Raw genomic sequence first — 23,281 nt, 5'->3', positions numbered from 1 at the left:
CGTGCAGAGCGGAGTTCAATGACTTGTTTCCACGCCCGAGATCAAGGGCTGGAGCTGGTTCATCTCCAGATCGCCCACCAGGGGAGCCAGCAGATTCAAGTTTTCAGATGCTGGAATCAGCAGACCAGGGTTTAAATCTTCTGAGTCTGCATTTTCTCAGCTGTAAAATGGGCAAATGAACCATATTTTCCTCAGTTATTAAAAGGGTTAAATGAGAGGAGAAATGTGAAGTACTCAGCGCCATGCCTGCCACATAGTAAGTAAACAGTAGGTATCAGTGGTACTCAATAAATACGTGACCCTCGATGGCCCCTCTCGATCCCTGGTGACGAGAGTGGGGTAGAAGGCTGGGGGGAGGGGCTGGGAGGTGGGGGTAGTGTGTGATCTTTGCCCCAGGCTCATAGCCCCCTCTAACCCCTACTGGGGGAGGCAAAATACACAGGTCTTCCCCTTAACCTCTGTCGATGCCGTTGAAGACAGTATGGGGAAACGGGTGTTCATTCAAGAGGGAGCCAGGTCCATCTACAGGTAGATGAAGCTTCCACCAGCCTGGCCTCCCCATTTTCTGACCTCCTCGCCTCCACTGCTCTTGTCCCCATCCTCCCTCACTGCCCCAGCCGAACATTAGGTCTCATCCCCGAAAACTGCAGCTCCTCCTCACCTCAACATCATGCATCCTTCTTTCTGACTAAGGCCTCCTGACTGCCATTGTCATTGACCCTCCACCTTTCCACTGTCCCTCCTCCGCTGGATGGTCCCTGTCCCCTCCTTACACTGTTCAGACGCCATGACTGATGACTCCGATCACTCCCGGGCAGAACCCTCCGCTTCTACCTCTCTCTGGCCTCATGGTGCTCACCACACCAAACCAGTCACATGCAGCTCTACACCTATTCTAGATGCACCCACGTGGAGAAAACTTCCAAGCAGGCTGACTGGACCCACTTTAAGTTAATGACCATGAACTTCATCTGTGCCCTAAATGCTGCCCAGCAATCATCCCATACTTTCCCAGTCCATCCGCCCTCCTACCTTCCTAGGTAACAAGGTCCCACCTTCTGCGCTGTCCTCCCATCTCTAATACTTCCTCTGACATCCTGACTCAAAGCCGATGGCCTTGCTTCCCGGCTCATGGGGCAGACTGAAGCAATGGAAGAGGACTTGTGTGGCCTCCGCCACATCGCCCTTGCGACCACGTCTGCGGCATCGGCCCGGCCGCTTGGGATGGACCGTCCCCTGCTCCTGGCTCAAGCCAACACCACGCCCTCTCATCCACACAAGGATGGGGCTTCTCTTCTTTATTTCTGCTGCATTAATTATTCTTACATCACTACATCACTCTCATTAGCATACAAATGTTTCTGATCTTTCCCATCCTAAAGAACTTTCCCCTGAGCCTACTTCCTCTTACAGCTACCGCCCCATTTCTCTGCTTCCTTGAGGAGGCAGAATATTCAAGACTTGTCTATGCTTGTTGTCTCCTTTTTGTCTTCTCACCCTGTGGGAAGCCGTTGTTCTGCCATGTCGCAGATAACGTGGGAAGCCGTTGTTCTGCCATGTTGCAGATAATGCTTATCAGGGAGTAGCCCCAAGGCTATGTGCAAGGCTATGTGCCAGGCTATGTGCCACACATGCGCCACGACGAGCCAATATGCTAATGAAGGATCAGAATTGCAACCAATAAATTGTGAACAGCACATATCTTGTTGAGTTAACCAGCCAACCACAGGTTGAGTTAACCAGCCAACCACAGGTTGAGTTAACCAGCCAACCACAGGTTGCCACAGGTTCTAGTGCATTATAAAAAGCCAGTGTGAACAAAGCTCGGGGTCTTCCCTCCATCTGTCTATAACCAAGCTGTACTCCAATAAAGTGTGATACGAGAAGAATCTAGCGTGTGGTGACTCGTCTTTCTGCTGGTCAGAAGCGGCTCGCCGCATCACCCCTCTCGCTTTCCTTTTCATTGTGAAACGTAAAGCACGTAAAAAGTGCTTGAAACATTAATGTACTCGTATGACCCAGCAATTCCACTCCTGGCTACATACCCAAAGGAATTAAAAGCAAGGACTCAAATAGAGTATGCCGACATTGTGCTACAATGTTCACAGCACATATTCGCCATAACCAAAAGTTGGAAACAACACAAGTGTCTACCAATGGATTAAGGAATAAATAATATTTGGTATATCTATACAATGGAATATTATTCAGTTGTACAAAGGAATTAAAATTCTGATAACCTGCTACAACATGGATAAGTCTTGAAAACACTATGCTAAATGAAATAAGCCAGACACAAAAGGACAAATATTGTACGATTCTACTTATATGATGTATCTAGAACAGGCAAATTCACGGATGCAGAAAGTAGCATAGAGGTCATCAGGGGCTAAGGAGATGGAAGAATGGAGAATCAGTGCTAAATAGGTACGGAGTTTCGGTTTGGTGTGATGAGAGAGTTTTATTATGACCTTGGGCATGGCAATGCCTTTTTAGATATAATATCAAAGGTGCAGTTCATGAAAGAAATAATTGATAGGCTGGACTTCACTAAAATCACAAACATCTGCTCTGCGAAAGACAATGTGAAGGGAATGATAAGACAAGCTGCAGACTGGGAGAAAATATTTACAAAAATACACATCTGATAAAGCACTGTTACGCAAAAATATACAAAGAACTCAAAACTCAACAATAAGAAAATCAACAACCAGATTTAAAAATGAGCCAAAGGGGCTTCCCTGGTGGCGCAGTGGTTGAGAGTCCGCCTGCCAATGCAGGGGACGCGGGTTCGTGCCCCGGTCCGGGAAGATCCCACATGCCGCGGAGCGGCTGGGCCCGTGAGCCATGGCCGCTGGGCCTGCGCGTCCGGAGCCTGTGCTCCGCGGCGGGAGAGGCCACAGCATTGAGAGGCCCGCGTAACGCAAAAAAAAAAATAAATAAATTAAAAAAAAAAATAAAAATGAGCCAAAGACCTTAACAGACAACTCACCAAAGAAGATGTACAGATGGCAAATAAGCATATGAAAGGATGCTCCATATCATATGTCACCATGAAAATGCAAATTAAAAGAACAAGATACCACCATACACCCATTAGAATGGCCAGAATCAGAGAAAGAGTAATATCATATGATATTGCTTATATGTGGAATCTAAAAAAAAATGATACAAATAAACTTATTTACAAAACAGAAATAGACTCACAGACAGAAAACAAACTTATGGTTACCAAGGGGGAAAGGGGAAGGGGAAGGATAAGTTAGGAGTATGGGATTAACAGATATACACTACTATATAGCAAATAAACAACAAGGACCTACTGTATAGCACAGAGAAATTTATTCAATGTCCTGTAATGACCTATAATGGAAAAGAATGTGAAAAAGAATATATGTGTATATATATGTATATATATACACACATACATATAACAGAATCACTTTGCTGTACACCTGAAACATTGTAAATCAACTATACTTCAGTAAAAAAAATTAAATTAAATTAAATTAAAAAATGAAAATAAAAAGAATGGCCAGAATCCAGAACCTGATAACACCAAGTGTTGACAAGGATGTGGAGCAGCAGGAACTCTCATTTATTGCTAGTGAGAATGCAAAATGGTGCAGCCGCTTTGGAATACAGCCTGGCAATTTCTTACAAAACTAAACATACTCTTACCACATGATCCAGCAATCATACTCCTTGGTATTTATTCGAAGGAGTTGAAAACTTATGTCCACACAAAAACCTGTGCATGAATGTTTATAGCAGCTTTATTCATAATTGCCAAAACTTGGAAACAACCAATATGTCCTTTAGTAGATGAATGGATAAAGCTGTGGTACATCCCAACAATGGAATAATATTAAGCACTAAAAAGAAATGAGGTAGCAAGCAATGAAAAGACATGGAGGAATCTTAAATCCATATTACCATATTCATGAAGTGAAAGAAGCCCATTTGAAAAGGCTACATACTGTAGGATTCCAACACCATGGCATTCTTGTAAAGGCAAAACTATGGAGACGGTAAAGAGATCAGTAGTTGCTAGGGATTGGGGGAGGGGTGGGAATGAATAGGCAGAGCATAGAGGATTTTTAGGGCAGTGAAACCACTCTGTATGATATAGTAATGGTAGATTCATGTCATTATACATTTGTCCAAACCCATAGAATGTACAACACCAAGAGTGGACCCCATTGTAAACTATGGACTTTGGGTGATGATGATGTGTCAGTGTAGGTTCATCAACTGCAACAAACGTACCACTCTATGGGGCATGTTGATTATGGAGGAGGCTCTGCATATGTCGGGGCAGGGGCGATATGAGAAATCTCTGCACCTTCCTCTCAAGTTTGCTGTGAATCTAAAACTGCTTTAAAACAAACAAAGTCTTTTTAAAAAGGTCGGAAATAGACAATGATGGTTACATAAACTTGTGAGTGTAAATAACGCCACTGAATTGTATACTCAAAAATGGTTAAAACAGTAAATTTTGTTATTTATATCTTACCACAATTCCAAAAACAGTAATAATGTAATATGCCAAAACCCACTGAATTGTACACTTCAAATGGGTGAATTGTATAGTATGTGAATTATACCTCAATAAGGTCATTAAAAATACATAATTAACTACTTGGGTAGATGATGTTACATTATTTTTGAAAATGCTATATCTTATACTCCCCCCTAGTAGTGTATGAAAGTTCCTATTGTTCTATGTCCTTGCAAAGACTTAGTATTGTCATTCTTAAATTTTAGCTATTCTGATGGGTATGTCGTAGTATTTCCTTGTGGTTTTATTTTCCATTTCCTTGACTACTAATAAGATTAAGCCCCTTTTCAAACATTTATTTGCACTCTTTTGTGAAACACTTGTTCAAATCTCTTGCCTACTTTTCTACTGTGCTTTTCTGTCTTTTGCTTATTGATTTGTAGAAGTTCTTTATATATCTTCAGTCAGAGGTTTTTGTCAGATATGTGAATTGCAAATATCCTCCCCCATCCTGTGGCTTGCCTATCAGTCTTGTAATGGTGTCTTCTAATGAAGAGAAAATCTTAATTTTAATGTGGTCACATTTATCAACCTTTTCCTTTCATGATTAATCCTTTTTGTGTACCATTTAAAAAAATATTTCCCTACCCCAAGGTCAAGAAGACATTCTCATATGTTATCCTCCAAAGCTTTATTGTTTAGCCTTTTACATTCAGGTATTTAATCTGCCTGGAATTGATTGTTGTGCATGGTGTGAGGTAGGGATCAAGTTTCATTTTCATAAATATAGCTATTCATTTGCTCTTGGACCATTTATTGAAAAAGACCATCCTTGTCTCGCTGTTCTACAATGTTGCTTTTGTCATAAATCATGTCCATATTTGCAAAGATTTGTTTCTGGGCCCTCTATTATGTCATATTTGTTTATTTTCTATCTTGTTACTAATTGCATGCTGTCTTAATGACTGTCAATTTATAATAAGTCTTGATATGCAGTAGAACAAGTCTTCCCACTCTGTTCTTCAAGCATGCCACAGCTCTTCTTGACTCCTTGAATATTCATAAAATTTTAGTACCAATTTTTCAAGATCCACAAAACAAACAGACAAACAAAAACACCTGTTGGGATTTTGAAATTATAATTTCATTGAATATGAAGATCAGTTTGGGGAGTACTGACATCTCTATAGTATTGAACCATCCAGTTCTAGAACATGGTATATTTCTTTTATTTAGTTTTTTTCTCTTTAATTTCTCTTAGTAACGTTTAATAGTTTTCTGCAGGACATCTTACGCTCCTTTTAAAAAACTTTTTTCCTACGTACTTGATCTTCTTTGATGCTACTGTAAATGGCATCAAACTTCAGTTTCTGGTTTTGGCTAGTATACATAAGTACAATTGATTTTTATATTGACCCTGTACACAGCAGTTTGCTAATTATTAACTTTAATAGTTTATCTGTGAAATATTTTGGATTTCCTACTCTGTGTACCCAGTAACATCATCTACACATAATTACAGTTTTACTTCTTCTTTTCTAGTTCTTATACCTTTTATTTATTTTTCTTGCTTTGCTGCAATGGCTAGAACCATTATAAGGACACTTATCCTTTTCCCGATCTCAAAGGAAAGCTTTCTACATCTCACCACTAAGCATAATTTTCGCTATAAAGTTTTTATATATCGTGTTTATCAAAATGAGAAAGTTTGCTAAGAGTTCTTATCAATAAATGAACGTTGCATTTTATCATTTTTTCTTCATTTATAGAATAGATTGTGTGATTTCCTTTCCTTTTTCTGTTAATGTGGTAAATTTTACTGGCTGATATTCTATTATCATAATAACTGCATTTCTGGATTAAATCTTATGTGGTTAAGGTACATTATCCTTTTTTTTAATTAATTTATTATTTTGGGATGTGTTGGGTCTTCGTTTCTGTGCGACGGCTTTCTCCAGTTGCGGCGAGCGGGGGCCACTCTTCATCGCGGTGCACGGGCCTCTCACTGTCCTGACCTCTCATAGCAGAGCACAGGCTCCAGACGCGCAGGCTCAGTAGTTGTGGCTCACAGGCCCAGTTGCTCCGCAGCATGTGGGATCCTCCCAGACCAGGGCTCGAACCCGTGTCCCCTGCATTAGCAGGCAGACTCTCAACCACTGTGCCACCAGGGAAGCCCCGAGGTACATTATCCTTTTATTTCCCTCTTATATTCCCCCTTTGGCCATGCCATGCAGCATCTAGGATCCTAGTTCCCTGACGGGGGATCAAACCCAGGCCCCCCTGTAGTGGAAGCGTGGAGTCCCACCCACGACTGCCAGGGAAGTCCTCCCTCCTGTTATATTGCTAGGTTCAGTTTGCTAATATTTGGTGAGGATAGTTTGCATCTATGTTCTTGAGAAAGATAGGTCTGTAAATTTTCTTTTTTTATCATGTTCTTGTTGCATTTTGTTATCTAGGTAATGTTGCCTTTACCAGAGGAGTATAGGAATGATACATCTTTTTCTACTATCTGGAAGAGTTTTGTAATGTTGGATTATCTCTTCTCTAAATGTATGGTAGAATTCTTGGATGAAGTCACCTAGGCCTGGAGTTGAGGCGGGGGAGAGTGGGGGGTATGGGAAAGTTTTAAAAGACTCAATTCATTCAATAGTTATGAAAATATTCAGATTTTCTATTTCTTCTTGCATCCCTTTGACACATTTTATTTTTCTAGTAATTTGTACACTTAATCTAAAATTTTTATTTTATTGGCATAAAATTGTTCATAATATCCTTTTATTATCTTTGTAATATCTAAAGGATGTATAGTGAGCCTTTTTTTTTCATTCCTGATATTGATAATGTGTGTCTTTTCTCATTTTTTCTTGGTCAACCTTGACATGGATTTATCAATTTCATTAATCTTTTCAGAGAGCCAGCATTTGGTTTTGTTGAATGCCTCTATTATATCTTTACTTTTTATTTCATTGATTTCTGCTCTTATCTTTATTATCTCATTTTTCTACTCTCTTTGGTTGAAACTTGCTGTTCTTTTTCTAGCTTCCTGATATGGGTGCTCAGCTCATTAATTTTCAGGCTTTCTCCTTTATTAATATATGTATTTAAGGTTCTACATTTCTTAACTTTAGTACTGCTTTAGCTGTGTCTCCCAAGTTTTGGTATACAGCATTATCATTCAGTTCAAAATATAGTTTTATTTTCACGCTAATGTCTTATCTAGTCATTTAGAAGTATATTTCTTAATCCAAACTTGTGAGGATTTTAAGTTACCTTTTTATTATTGAGTTCTAGCTTATAAGCATTATGGCCAGAGAACATACTCCATTTCTTGAAATGTGTTGAAACTTGCCTTATGGCCCAGTCTAGTTAATTTTTGCAACTGTTTCATTGGAGCTGACAAAGAAGCTATTTTCTATAGTTGTTGGGTACATTGTTCCTTATATGTCTACTAGGTCATGTTTGATAATTGAGTTCTACAAATGTTCTGTATCTTCACTGATATTTTTGTCTGCAATGTACTAAGCAGTTACTAAGAGAAGTATGTTAAAATTTCCCACTATGATCAAGGTTTGGGCTTTCCCTTTGTAATTATGATTTGCTTTATTTGGGGGCCTTCTGATCAGAAGCATACACACTTAAAACTGGTATATCTTCTTGGTGAATCAAACATTTAAAAATTCTTTATAAAATTTCTTCTATCTCTAGTAATACTTTTTCCCATAAAGCTTATTTCTTTGAGAATATAGTTACATCTTCTTTCCTTTGGTGGATATGTGTATATATATAGTTACTTTACATGTAATATAATTAATGATATGTTTAATTTTAAGTCTATCATTTGCTGAAGACATTCTATTTGTTCTGCAAGTTCTGTACTTCCTTTTCTCTCCTTTTGTGACTTCATTTGAAATACTTTGGTAGTTTTTAGTATTATTGTATTTATTAGCATCATTATATATAGCTTTTACTTTTTGCTTTTAATTGGTGATTTGTCATCCACAACGTTTTATTGTTTTTCTCCAATGAATCAATTGCTCTCAGAAATATCCTTTCAATTCTATAGTCTTTATAATTATTATTTCCCCTGTATGTCTTAAATGCCTGCGACATTGCACCAGGCCAATGAATTCCTTTCCATCAGTGTCCCATCCCAACTGCATTAAAAGAGACTCTTATCTCCTGCAGCCACCAGATAGAAAAAGCTGAGAGCAGTCCCAGGACTTAATTATAAAAGTAGCAGAGCTCTAGAGAAAGTAAAATTCTCAACTCCAGGTGTGCTGTACCAAGATCATGGCCCTGACTGGGAAGGAGCGGGACCCTGAGATATAAAATAGGGACATATGGATCAGTGCAATCAACAAAACCTTAACCTGCCATATACCCCTAAACCCTCAGGGCCTTCAGAAGTGGCCTACTTCTCCATATTAAAGGCTAATGCTAGCAAAAATGGCAAAGTAACAAATGCCAACAGTCCATCCTTCCATGAAAGCAATGAAAAAAACTGTCATAATCAACTTTTTCAGAACTCTGGAAAGTAATCAAAACATTGTAGCAACGAGGGGAATGCTTAGTCAAGAAAAACAGGTTGAATCTCAATAAGAACAGTGAGCTTTGTGACATTTTAACTAACCCCGGTCCTATCACCTACTCTCCATTATGGCAGTGGCCTTGATGATAACAGCCTACATTCCAGTATTAGTGTTGGTACTGGAGGCAGAAGAATGGACCTTACTCACAAAGAACTGTGGTTGTTTATTTTGACCTGTCTGATGGCTTCCTGGAGGACCAGCTCAAAGGGCCTTGCCTTTATCTCATCTAACTCAGAACTCTCCCACTGTTGAGATGACTACCAGAGGCATTTGTTGAAAACATTTACAGGCAGCTACGTTAGTCACTGCTGCCTGGGGCAACAGATAACAGTTGGGGCAAACAAACAACAGACTAACTAAAAAGCCTGGGAGGAAAAAGTTGTGTAATGAGGTGCTTTGGAAGTAAGGGCTTTGAAAAGCTCTGACGTATTCCTAGGATGCTAGAAGGCCACATGCCTGCCCAGGGCTGTATGCATGCTCCGGAAAGACCTACGAAGGCTCTAAGCTCTGATCTCTGAGTGACCTTCAGGCTCTGTGCAAGCCGGAAGTGAAGGCTAAGGCAGAGTTGTAAACTACTGATACCTGGCTGAGTGTTGAAAGTGTACTCCAACATACACACAGAGCTTTTTTTTTTCCCTTTTATTGGTTTCTTGGTTCTAGGAATTTAAAGAAATCTTTCTCCAATTCTAGTTGACAACTAAGCTAATGGAACAGTGACTTCAGTGGCCACAAACAGCAAAGTATACAGACTTTAAAAAATTAGTTCAAAAAAGGCTATAAAGAAGCAAACAACTACTACCTACTACTACAAGCAGCAACCAAAAATCCCAGGGTGAAAGAGAGTCTAATTTCAGAGTCGCCACATTATAATGTTCAAAATGTCCAGTTTTTAACAAAAATATATGAGGCATGTAAAGAAACAAAAAGTATAACCCATACACAGAAAAAAAGCAATAATAGAAACAGTTCCTAAGGAAGCCCTGACATTGGACTTACCAGACACAGATTTTAAATCAGCTAGTTTAAATATGTCTAAAGAACTAAAGGAAACCATGAAAAAACGTCTCACAAAAAAAAAAAGAATGTCAATAAAGAGAAATTATAAAAAGGAATCAAATAAAAATTCTACAGTTGAAAAGCACAATAACTGAAATGAAAATTTACTAAGGGGCTTAACAGCAGATTCAAGCAGGTGGAAGAAAGGATCAGCAAACGTAAAAATGTGTCAATTCAGATTGCCTAGTCTGAGGAACAGAAAGAATAAAAGACTAAATAAAAATCAATAAAGCTTAAGAGAACATTGGGACATCATCAAGTATACTAACATGCATAATGGAAGTCCAAGAAGGAGAGGAGATAGAGAAAGAGGCAGAAAGAATATTTGGAGAAATAATGCCCAAACTTCCCAAATTTGATGAAAATCATTACTATACACATCCAAGAAACAAAACAAACTCCAAGTAGGATAAACTTAAAGATATCCACACATAGACACATAATAATCAAATTGTTGAAAGACAAAGAGAGAGTTTTTGATAACAGCAAGAGAGAAGAAACTCATCATGTACAAGGAATCTTCAATAAGATTACTGTGGTCTGAATGCTTGTGTCCCCCTGAAATTCACATGTTGAAATCCTAGCCCTCAAGGTGATGGTATTAGAGCTGGGGCTTTTGGAGATGATTAGGTCATGAGAGTGGAACCCTCATGAATGGGATTGGTGTCCTTATAAGAGACCCCAGAGAGCTCCCTCACATCTCTACCATAAGTGGAAAAAGTGAAAAGACATCTGACTATGAAGAAGGAATAGGCCCTCACTGGGTGCTGAATCCACTGGCACCTTGACCTTGGACTTCCCAGACTCCAGAACTGTGAGAAATAAATTTCTGTTGTTTATAAGCCACCCAATCTATGGCATTCTGTTATAGCAGCCCAAATGCACTAAGACATAGATTAACAGCTGACTTCTCATCAGAAACCATGGAAGCCAGAAGGCAGTGAGATGGCACATTCACATTCAAAGTACAGAAAGAAAAAAACTACCAAACAAGAATTCCATATCCACCAAAACTATCCTTCAAAAACGAAGGGCATTCCAAGCCTACCTGAATTCTGTGTTTTCTCTCATAAATAGAATTTATACTCAAAAATTAGTGCTCTAGGGCTTCCCTGGTGGCGCAGTGGTTGAGAGTCCGCCTGCCGATGCAGGGGCACGGGTTCGTGCCCCGGTCCGGGAAGATCCCACATGCCGTGGAGCGGCTGGGCCCGTGAGCCATGGCCGCTGAGCCTGCGCGTCCGGAGCCTGTGCTCCGCAACGGGAGAGGCCACAACAGTGAGAGGCCCGCGTACCACAAAAAAAAAAAAAGAAAAAGAAAAAAAAATTAGTGCTCTAAATTTCTTCCAAAATAAATTCTTGTGAAGAAGAATAAAAATAATTGATATAATTTTTTAATGATGGAGAAATTAAGATACTCCCTGATAAACAAAAGCTGAGTGAGTTTGTCACTAGGAGACCTGTCCTACAAGAAATGCTAAAAGGAGTCCTTCAGGTTGAAATAAAAGGACACTAGCAGTAACTCAAATCCACACAAAGAAGTAAGAATAGTGGTAAAGATAACTATACAAATTAACTCATTATGGACCAGGGGATTTTTGCGGAAAGTAACGCCTGTGCCTAGCAATTTTTATTTTGGCCAGCCAAAAATTAATTCTGTTATTTCAGTAACACTTTGTGGGTTATTACATTCAATAGTTACACCTGCCACACCTGTAAAGTCTTCTAATTTTCGTGAAATGTTGTCTTCAATCCACTCTTCTGTAGAAGCAAAGGACCATTCTCCAGCACCATGAGTTTCGTTTTCACTTTCCATATCAGAATCAATCACTAAGGTTTTCTGTCTTTTGTTGGTCTAACATTCACATCGTCTGAATCAGAACTATGTTCTGAAGAACTGTCACCTTCTGAGACACTAGTGTATATGTATACATATCGCTTGGACAATCAGAGAAAGTATCTGCCTAAAATTCACCGAAAAATTCTTCTTCACTCAAAATTTCACAAGGCATAATTTTTTAAAATTTAGTTATTTATTTATTTATTTTGGCGGCATGGGGTCTTCGTTGCGGTGTGCAGGCTTCTCATTGCAGTGGCTTCTCTTGTTGCAGAGCACAGGCTCTAGGCACGTGGGCTTCAGCAGCTGTGGCACGTGGGCTCAGTAGTTGTGGCTCACGGGCTCTAGAGTGCAGGCTCAGTAGTTGTGGCGCACAGGCTTAGTTGCTCCGTGGCATGTGGGATCTTCCCGGACCAGGGCTCAAACCCGTGTCCCCTGCATTGGCAGGCGGATTCTTAACCACTGCACCACCAGGGAAGTCCCTAACGATGCATCATTTCCGAAAATTTTATGTTTATAATATACACAAGGTTGGAACAAAAACCTAACGGAGCAAAATGTGAATGACGACAACAATCATAAGTTCTATAATGAACCCTTGCTCAATTTTAAGCTCTAACAACTCTGCACAGTGATGTTAATTGTATCACTCTCTAAAAATGTATTGATACGTCTCCAGTCAATAAAGTTCGGGTAACAACAGATGTATTAATATGTCTCCGGTCAATAATGTGTTAATATAACAGTGCGTATTAATGTATTTTTTCAGTTATACACATATATATTCTTTTTCATATTCTTTTCCGTTATGGCTTATTACAGGATATTGAATATAGTTCCCTGTACTATACAGTAGGACCTTGTTGTTTATCCATGTATTTTGTATTTGTAACTCCTCTTTTTCCTATCTGATTTAAAAGACATCTGCATAAAACAGTAATTATAAATCTACTGACTATATTGACGGGCACATCGTATATAACTATGTACTTTGTGACAATAACGATATAAGGGGATCGGAATTCTACAGAGAAAAGTTTTTCTGTACTATTGAAATTAAGTTGGCATTGATCTATACTGGGTTGTTATAAATTTAACATGTTAATTGTAATCCCCAGGGCAGTTGCTAAGAAAATAACAAAAATATGTAGTGTAAGAAATGACAAGGGAATTTAAGTGGTACACTAGAAAATATCCATTTGATATGCAAGAAAGCAGTAATAGAGGAATTGAGGAATTAAAAAAATTAGAGACATACAGGAAAGTAGGTAACAAGAAGAGTCACTTTCCTGGTAGGTTTAATTGCCCTTGATCTTCAAGAGGAGGTAGGGCTGTGTTACACAACAGAGACAGGGAGGATTATATTTGGCATTCAGATGATAATCTTGGGTACTTCTTGGTACTTCCTTGGCCAATTTTGATAGGATATGGACAAACGTAGCCACCCTGGCCTAAAAAGGGCATAGTGACCAGGGCTCAGACCCCTCAGGGATGAGACTCCATCATGTTAACAGACGAGTCACCTACACTGACAGAGTTGCTCTCAAAGCATGCAGAGAATCTAGAATAGGTAGTGGAGAAAGGAGACAGTGAATATCAGTTGAGACCTTGGGGTCAGTTGCTGTATCTGGGTCTGCAGTTCGTCTCACTAACCTTCTTCTGGTAAGTTTTTTCCAGGAAATAAAGCCCACCTGAATCTTGGAGTTGCTCCCCAACTTGGAGCAACTATGAAGCAAGTGGATCTGAGTGGCACAAGGGGTAGACTGTAGCGGGTGCCATGTCACAATGCCCAAACGTCCCACTTTGGCACTGAAGCACTCATCCCCTCTGCTGCTGGGAGTGCTGGCAGCTAACAGCTGTCCGCTTTCCCTCACTGGGGACTGCCTTCAGCTGAAAATACCTATCTCATGTTCCCTTCCCAGGGGCAAGCCCATATCCAATGACCAGTCGATGTGGAAATACAAAGCCCTGCCTCCCTCATCTCAATCTGGAATAATTCTGAAGAACCATCCCAGCTTCAGAGCTCCCCATGGGATCTTCTGGGCCTTGGTTGCAACCAACCATCACGGTTAAATTTCCTCTGCCCAGTTCTGCATCCCTCATGCCCCTCAGGTGGAGATCCTGAGAGCACTGCTCAGTAAACTTCCTGCATGCAAATCTCAGTCTCTGGGTGATTTCCCAGGAAATCTGGACTGTGACAAACTGTTTTGCAGTAGTATTCTTGGGAAGTACCCAAGTAAAATACTGGGTATATTTTCAGTGACTGAAAAGTTATTGCTTCCATCCTTACAGCTTTGAGGAATCCTCGTGAGTCTGAAAAATCAACACCAGTGACTCTGAAGGACACATTTCTATTCATCTGTCTTTCTCAAGTAATAACTGAGAGGGGTATTTTACCATTGATCAACCGGACAATTCCACACTGACCTAACTGCACTCTGCGGTCATTAATTCTTCTAGCAGCAGCACCCACCCTTGGCTTAACCCCACAAGTCTTTGCAAAGACTAACTCATAGGGTAAAACTAAGTGAAATATAGTCACAGACAGAATGGTATTCAGACATCATACTTATTTATCTGTGTGGAGACAGCTGAGACCATTCTTGTTGGATGGTCCCATGGTAATTCAGCAGGACTGACTGTAAAGGTTGAATAGTGTGTGACATATGGGGCAGTGAGAAACCTGGCGTGTCTTATGGCTCATCTTTCCAGTAATCTACTTTAGAGCATCCTTAGCACACTGTACCAGCTTTATCATCTGCCCATGTATCTGGGGGTGTGGGGGAGGATGGCCACAGTGGGATAAAGTACCTGTCCATAAATCCTCTATACTCAACTGACGCAAAGGCAGACCCATTACCAGAGATAAGTGACTCGCAATGCCCATGCTATAAATTGCCCATTGAAGATCTGAGCGTGTGAGAGCAGGGGTCTGAGCTAGAACAATGAGCGTATCAAGTGATTCTGCAAAGGAGCTTATCACAGTCAAAAAGTCCCGTCTCTGGATTGGTCCTGCAAAATTCTTGGCCAGGATTTCACGACCTTCTCAAGGTGGTGCATTTACTGAATAGATCACAAGTCCTGGAAAGTCCAGGCATGTATCATCAATATTACTGTCTTTCCAATATTAGACTCTATTTTCATGTTTTCCTGTGAACAGTTCCCTGATATATGTACTGTGGCCAAGGTAACAATTTGACCACCTTCCTAGAATAATTGCAACTTTGGCGAGAGAGTATATTGTGACAGATATAGTTACCAATTATTGATACATTGAAACTGGAGTTGACCTTCTGCTTGCATGTTCACCTCTTATTGAAAACAACTGAAAACAACTGCAAATACTTGGCTCGATTCTGGCAGAACTCTACGAAAATAGAGAACAGCAGCAAAAACCATAGGCATTATTTTAAAAATCAAGAGCTGGTTCTGTAAAAAAACTTTTAAAAAGACAGACCTCTGGCAAGCATTAATTAATTACTAATTAATACTTAATTAGTAACAGTCCTTTACCTCCCATTCTTTTCAAGAACGAAAGGGAGAAAGAAGATGCGAATAAATAAAATACAGAAATATAAGGAAGAAATAACTACAGACAGAAAAGTGAGGATAAAAAAGAGAAAAGCATTATGAATAACGCTGTACTACTAATACTGAAAATAAAAACGAAATAAAGTTCTAGAAATACATAAAATGTCAAAAGAAGATGACTTAATTCCAGGCCAATAAATCTAAAGTGATTGAAATGACTGTCAAAGACATCCCCTCCCCCAAAACTTCAAGCCCTGATGGTTTTATAGGTGAGTTCTATGAAATTTTTAAGAAACAACTCCTATTTTACAGAAATTGTTTCAGGGAATTAGAAAAAGAGTGAAAGCTCTCCAGCTCATTTTATGAGGCCAGTATAATCTTAACTCCAAATTTAGTTAGTGACAAAATTTTAAAAAGATACTTATAGGACTTTTTCCATTTATGAATACAGATGTATAAATCCTGAACAAAATATTAGCTAACTGAATTCAACAGTTTTTTCTTTAATCCATCATAATAAAAGTTTTATCCCAGAAATTCAACTAAGGTTCAATATCAGTAAACCTAGCAAACTAGGAATATAAAGAAACTTTGATAAAGATTATATATCAAAACCTACAGGGGCTTCCCTGGTGGCACAGTGGTTAAGAATCTGCCTGCCAATGCAGGGGACACGGGTTCAAGCCCTGGTCCAGGAAGATCCCACATGCGGCAGAGCAACTAAGCCCGTGCGCCACAACTACTAAGCCTGTGCTCTAGAGCCCCTGAGCCACAACTACTGAAGCCTGTGTGCATAGAGCCCGTGCTCTAAAACAAAAGAAGCCACTGCGATGAGAAGCCCATGCGCCACAATGAAGAGTAGCCCCCGCTCACCACAACTAGAGAAAACCCACGTGCAGCAATGAAGACCCAATGCAGCCAAAAATACATAAAATAAACAAAAATTTAAAAAAAAACCTACAGCAAATACACTCAGCAGACAAACTTTAGACACATTCCTTTTAAGACTGTAAGACAAGGATGTCCTCATCACTGCTACTGTCTGATACAGAGTGAAAGTCCTGACCAATGTTAGAAAATGAAAATTATTAAGAGGTTATATTAGTCTAGGTACCAATAAGATGTAGATAGATAGATGAGAGAGAGAGAGATGGAGATTTATTTTAAGAAATTGGCTCATGAAGTTGTGGGGGTTGGAAGGGCTGAAATCTGCTGAGTAGGCTGGAAGGCTGGAGACCCAAGGAAGAGCTTATGCTGTAGCTCAAGTCCAAAGACACTTTGCAGGCAGAATTCCCCATTCCTTGGGAACGTCAGTCTTCTTATTCTTAAAGCCTTCCACTGATTAGATACAGCTCACCCACATCATTCTACTTTATTCAAAGTCTGCTGATTTCAATGTTAATCGTATCTAAAAAAGAACGTTCCCAGTAACAGCTACATTGGTGTTTGACCAATCAACTGTGCACCATAGTCTAAGCAAGTTGACACATAAAACTGAGCATCGCAGAAGTATTATTTTTGGAAGGAAAAAAGATTAGACTGCTATTTGCAGGTGATATGATCATCTATCTAGAAATCAGAATACAATCAACAAACTCTTAACTCTAATAGGAGACATACATAAGTTTTCCAGCTAGAAAATCAACCTACAGAAATTAGTAACAGTTCTTTACCTGCCAGAAATAACTAGGAACTATAAAATGTAATAAAAACAAAACACCATTTATAATAGCTACAAAACTATAAAGTGCCTAAGAATTAACTTAATCAGAATATATATAAGCCCTCTCTAGGGAATACAATGAGGTACTAGCACAAGGATAAACTGATCAACGGAAAAGAATAGAAAACCCGGAAGCAGACATACATTCAGATCATTATGACAGTGTGACTCTGGTGTACAGTGGGGGAAAAAATGATAGCCTTTTAAATAAATGGTACTGTGTTAATATTATACCTAATGGGAAAAAAAGCATCTGGATCCCTATCCCGTACCATACATATAAATCAATTTTAGAAGAAGTGCAGATCTAAATATGAAAGATAAAATAATAAAGCTTTTAGAGGAAAACACCTTCATGACTTGGTGTGGGCAAGGACATCTTTAACAGAACACAAAAAGGGCTATTGGACTATTTGAAATTAAAAGAATTAAAAGGCAACCTACAGATTGAAAGAAGATATTGTCAGCACATATATCAGAAAAAAGATTCATATCCAGGCTATATAAAGAACATTCACAAATTAATAAGAAAAAGACATAAACAACACAAAAGAGAAACGGGCAAAAGTCTTGAGCAGACACTTCAAAAGAGAAGATAGTCAAGGGGCAATTAAATATTTAAAAGGCATTCAACTTCATGAGGCATTAGGAAAATGCCAATTAAAACCACGATGAGATACAAGTATATTCCCACCAGAATGGCTAAAATGAAAAGAAGATGGAAAATACCAAGTATTAACAAAGATGTAGAGCACCCAGAACTCTCAAACCATTCTGTCGGAGTGTAAATTGGTACGACCACTCTGAAAAATTGTTTGGCAGAAAATACCAAAACTGAACATATGTATAGCCTATGGCCCAGTAGAAGTGTATACATAAGTTCGACAAAAGATGTGTACAAGAATTTTCATAGCAGCACTATTCCTTATCACCCAAAACTGGAAACTCCCCAAATGCCCATTAACAGTGGAATGAATGGGACTTCCCTGGTGGTGCAGTGGTTAAGAATCCACCTGTCAAGGCAGGGGACACAGGTTAGAGCCCTTGTCCGGGAAGATCCCACATGCCGTAGAGCAACTAAGCCCGTGCACCACAACTACTGAGCCTGTGCTCTACAGCCTGAGAGCTACAACTACTGAGCCCATGCACCACAACTACTGAAGCCCACACGCATAGAGTCTGTGCTCTGCAACAAGAGAAGCCAGTACAACGAGAAGCCTGCGCACCGCAACGAAGAGTAGCCCCCGCTCGCCGCAACTAGAGAAAGCCCGTGTGCAGCAACAAAGACCCAATGCAGCCAAAAAATAAATAACAATTTAAAAAAAAACAGTGGAATGATTATGTAATGGAATACCGTACAGAAATAAGAATGGACAAACTGCAATTAGACACAAAAATATGGATAAATTTTACAAACATAATATTGAGTGAAAAATGCCAGACACAGGTGAGAACATAAAGTATGATTCCATTGTATGAAGCAAATCAACAACAAAAAAAAACAAAAGCAAAACTAATCTATGATAGGTAGTGATAGGAGGGCTTCTGGAGTGCACGCAAGGGTCTGTTTCATGGTGTTTTCACTTGGAAATTCACCAAATCATTTATGATTTGAGAACTTTTATGTATGTACGCCATACTTCAAGAAAAAGTTCAAACAAATTCTAAATAAGAGATTTCTTTTTTCAAACTACTCGTGTCAGAGCCAAGGCTTTAGAGATCACCTGTGTGGAGATGAGAAAAACAACTGGTATACCAAAGAGGGAAAAATTAAAACTGGATCCCAATCCTTTGGATTAAGAACCTTTGAGAGGCTTCCCTGGTGGCGCAGAGATTGAGAGTCTGCCTGCCGATACAGGGGACACGGGTTCGTGCCCCGATCCGGGAAGATCCCACATGCCGCGGAGCGGCTGGGCCCGTGAGCCATGGCCGCTGAGTCTGCGCGTCCGGAGCCTGTGCTCCGCAATGGGAGAGGCCACAACAGTGAGAGGCCTGCATACTGCAAAAAAAAAAAAAAAAAAAAAGAACCTTTGATATTGTGATTTATAAGAAATGTATATCTTTGCTTTTTTTTAGTTTAAATAAGTTGAATTTTTTAAAAAAGAATATATTTTAATTTGTTTATAAATTCAGAAATAAGTGTTGGAAGGATAAACAAACAATGACAATGACTATCTGAGAACAGCGATTGCAGGGTAGAGTCTACTCGGATGTTAAATAAGTATGAGAAGGAGACAGTCACTTAATTATGTTTAAAAAAATAGTAAAGAAAGAAAGAGATAAAGGGAGAAAGGAAGGAAGAAAGAAAGAAAGAAAAAGAAGGAGGGAGGGAGAGAGAGAGAGGGAGAGAGGGAGGAAGGGAGGAAGGAAAGAAGGAAGGAAGGAAGAAAGAAAAGAGAAAGAAAGAAAGAAAAAGAAAGAAAGAAAGATGAAGGGAAGAAGGGAGGACGGAAGGGAAAGAAAGAGAGAGAAAGAAAGACTTGGTCATTCAGATGATCAAAATATATTTCTCATATATATTTGGTCTTCACAGCTTCTGGCTCACAGCTCCTAAAACACTTGGAATTTCCTGTGATAAGGACAATAAAGCTCTCTTTTGTGATGTTAATGAGGTGACTTTTCAAAAGCCCTTAGGTAACCAAAGGATGGGGGCTGGTTGCCAAAAGAAAAGAACAGGTGATTAGAACATTGCTACTTTAAGACCCACCGCGCCCCTCCCCCCACCTCTGGTGGGGGGAGGCGCTAGAGATTGAGTTCAGTTGCCAATGGCCAATGATTTAATCACTCCTGCCTATGTAATGAAGCCCCCATAAATACCCAGAAAGACTGGGCTCAGAGAGCTTCCGGGTTGGTGAACATGTGGAGACATGGGGCGAGTGGTGAGCCCAGAGAGGGCACGGAAGCTCTGTGCCCTTTCCCCACACCTTGCCCTATGCCTCTCTTCCATCTGGCTGTTCCTGAGTTATAGCCTTTTATCATAAACTGGTGACCTACTAAGTAAAATGTTTCTCTGAGTTCGGTGAGCCGCTCTAGCAAATTATTGGAACCTGAGGAGAAGGTCGTTGGAAGCTCCAATCTATCTGGTTGGTTAGAAGCACAGGTGACACCCTGGGCTTTTGACTGGCATCTGAAGTAGGTAAGGGGGGGGCAGGAGAGGGAGACTCAGGCAGTCTCGGGGGACTGAGCCCTTAACCCATGGCATCTGATGCTGTTTCCCGGTAGATGGTGTCAGAATTGGGTTGAATGGTAGGACACCCACATGGTGTTGCAGAGAATTGCTTGGCATGGGGAAACAATCTCCACACATTTGGTGACCAGAAGTGTCAGAAGTGACGTGTTTTGTGTGAGTAGGAAAGGAGACTCACAGGGAAGACACACACAGTTGGGAAGAACTGGGTTTTTCCCAACACAGGTGGAAAGCTGAGGGGTTTTCCTATTTAGAACCAAAATGTGAAAGTTAAAACCATAAAGTTAATAAAAGAAAATGTAGAAGAATATATTTATGATCTATGGGCAGAGAAAAACTTCTTAAATAAAACTTCAAAGGCACAAACCTTAACACAAAAGAATTAATGTGATTGTTTCAAAATCAATAGTTTCTGTTTATCGAAAGACACCACAAAGTGAATAGATAGCAAAAACGGAAGAAGATGTTTGCAATCCCTAAAAGCAACAAGAGATTCACATGTCAACTACACAAGAAATACCTGCAAATGAACAAGAAGGAAAACAGCACCCTCAATAGAAAACTGGGCAAAAAAATACCTACAGGTGGTGTAGAGAAGAGGAACCCACTTGGAGAGGTGCTCAAAATCATTTGCAGCCAGGGAGATGCAAAATTTTTAAAAATTAGATGTCACTTTTTGTACATTAGATTGCAAAATATTGGCTGCATGATGCCAAGTGTTATGGGGCTGTGGAGCTGTAAAAGCCTTCTGGTCCTGCTGGCAGGAATACAGACTGGTGTAGCCATCCTGGAGTATAATCTGGCACCTCTGACACAAATAAGTAAACACACAGAGAAAGACCCAGCAATTCCCCTGCTGGTATATATCCCATGGCAACTCAGAGGTCCATAGGCTATATGTAGAAGGATGCTCAATGCAGTGTTTTTTTGTGGTGGAGAGGAACACTGGGTACTCATCACTGTGGGGTTAGGTAAAACCTGGGGGCAACAGAAGCACTTAGTAGCAGTGGATCAGATGTACATTCAGCCACATGGGTGAATCTTAAAGCTTATGCTTAGTGAAAAAGCTAAGAAACAGAAGGAGACACGTAACGTAAATTTAATATACATAAATTTAAACTATATACATATATGTACATGATGTATATAATAATGCAAAATATACCTAAATTTAAACGATATCAGTGGGAGAATAAATTGTGGTATATTCGTACAATATAAAGAAACAAACTATTGATACGTGCAATAACATGCATGAGTCTCAAAAACACATTGAACAAAAGCCAGACACAACAGGGTGCGCGCTATACGATTCTGTGTCTATTAAATTCTAGAACAGGTAAAACTAATATCTAGTTAGAAAAAGCAGATTCGTGTTGCTTAAGGCTGGGGTTGAGGGAGAGGAGTGACTGCAAAAGGATACGAAGGGACTTTTTGTGGTGATGGAAATGATCAATATCTTGATTAAAGTGTGGGTAAGTGGGTATATACATTTGTGAAAACTCATAGAACTGCACACCTAAAATGGGTACATTTTTGCATGTAAATTATACTCCCATGAAGCTGATTTTCAAAGTAAAAGAAACATACACATACCCAAAGCAATACACATACTCTAAGAGAAAATACAAATTAAATATTTACATTAAAAGAAAAGAATGAAGGGCTTCCCTCGTGGCACAGTGGTTAAGAATCCGCCTGCCAATGCAGGGGACACGGGTTCGAGCCCTGGTCCGGGAAGATCCCACATGCCACAGAGCAACTAAGCCCGTGCGCCACAACTACTGAGCCTGCGCTCTAGAGCCTGTGAGCCACAACTACTGAACCCTCGTGCCACAACTACTGAAGCCTTCGCACCTAGAGCCCGTGCTCCGCAACAGAAGCCAGTGCAATGAGAAGCCCACTCGCCACAACTAGGGAAAGCCCGCTCGCAGCAACAAAGACCCAGCACGGTCAAAAATAAAATAAAATAAATAAGTTTCCAAAAAAAAAAAAAAAGAAAGATTCACCATAGAGAGAGGCAAATAATGAAAGTGAGGTATGCAAGTTAAAACGAATTGATACATTTAAAACAATAATAACAAAAACACTTGGCCCACAAGGGGGGCGGAGGGAGGAACTGGGAGTTTGGGATTAGCAGATGCAAACTATTATAGAGAGAACGGCTAAACAACAAGGTCCTACTGTATAGCACAGGGAAACTATGTTCCATAGCCTGCGATAAACCAGAACGGAAAAGAATATATAAAAAAAGAACGTATATATATATATATATATATATATATGACTGAATCACTGTGCCGTACACCAGAAACACAACACTGTAATAAATCAACTATACGTCAATAAAATGAATTAAAAAACCAACAAACACTTGGCCCCAGTCCCTCTGAATAAGTTACAAGGATTCAATGTCTTGGACTAGTCAAGGTAATGTGAACAGCTGCCACTACTGTCCACTGCTGCCACTACCATAGAACACAGCTAGTAAAGAAAAGTTTCAAGTTCCCACCTGGCTGGCCATAAAGCCGTGCTCGTTTAACCCCTGGCCCCCCGCCCTGCCATCACTTCCTGACCCCAGCCTGGTGGATTTGAGGATAATGATGTCTCAGGTATGTCATGAACCTGCCCTCCATCCTCTTGAATCTTCCAGATGGGCACAGGCATGGCCAGGCCACAGGGCTGGAACAATGGGGCTGGTTTGCAAAGGTGGGGTGGGAGCCACCCCTGCCCTGAGTTCCCACCAGCAGGGTCTCCCAGCCTTTGACCCAAAGGCTGCTCCTTTAATTGCTGCACCACCTGGGGCTGGGACGTCACTAACAGGGCCCAGCCATGGGTCACTCTGTGTGCCCAGAGTTCA

Source organism: Phocoena phocoena, chromosome X (assembly GCF_963924675.1).
Source record: "Phocoena phocoena chromosome X, mPhoPho1.1, whole genome shotgun sequence".
NCBI classification, from domain to species: domain Eukaryota; kingdom Metazoa; phylum Chordata; class Mammalia; order Artiodactyla; family Phocoenidae; genus Phocoena; species Phocoena phocoena.
The sequence above is the reverse complement of the archived record's forward strand: the minus strand, read 5'-3'. Positions refer to the sequence as shown.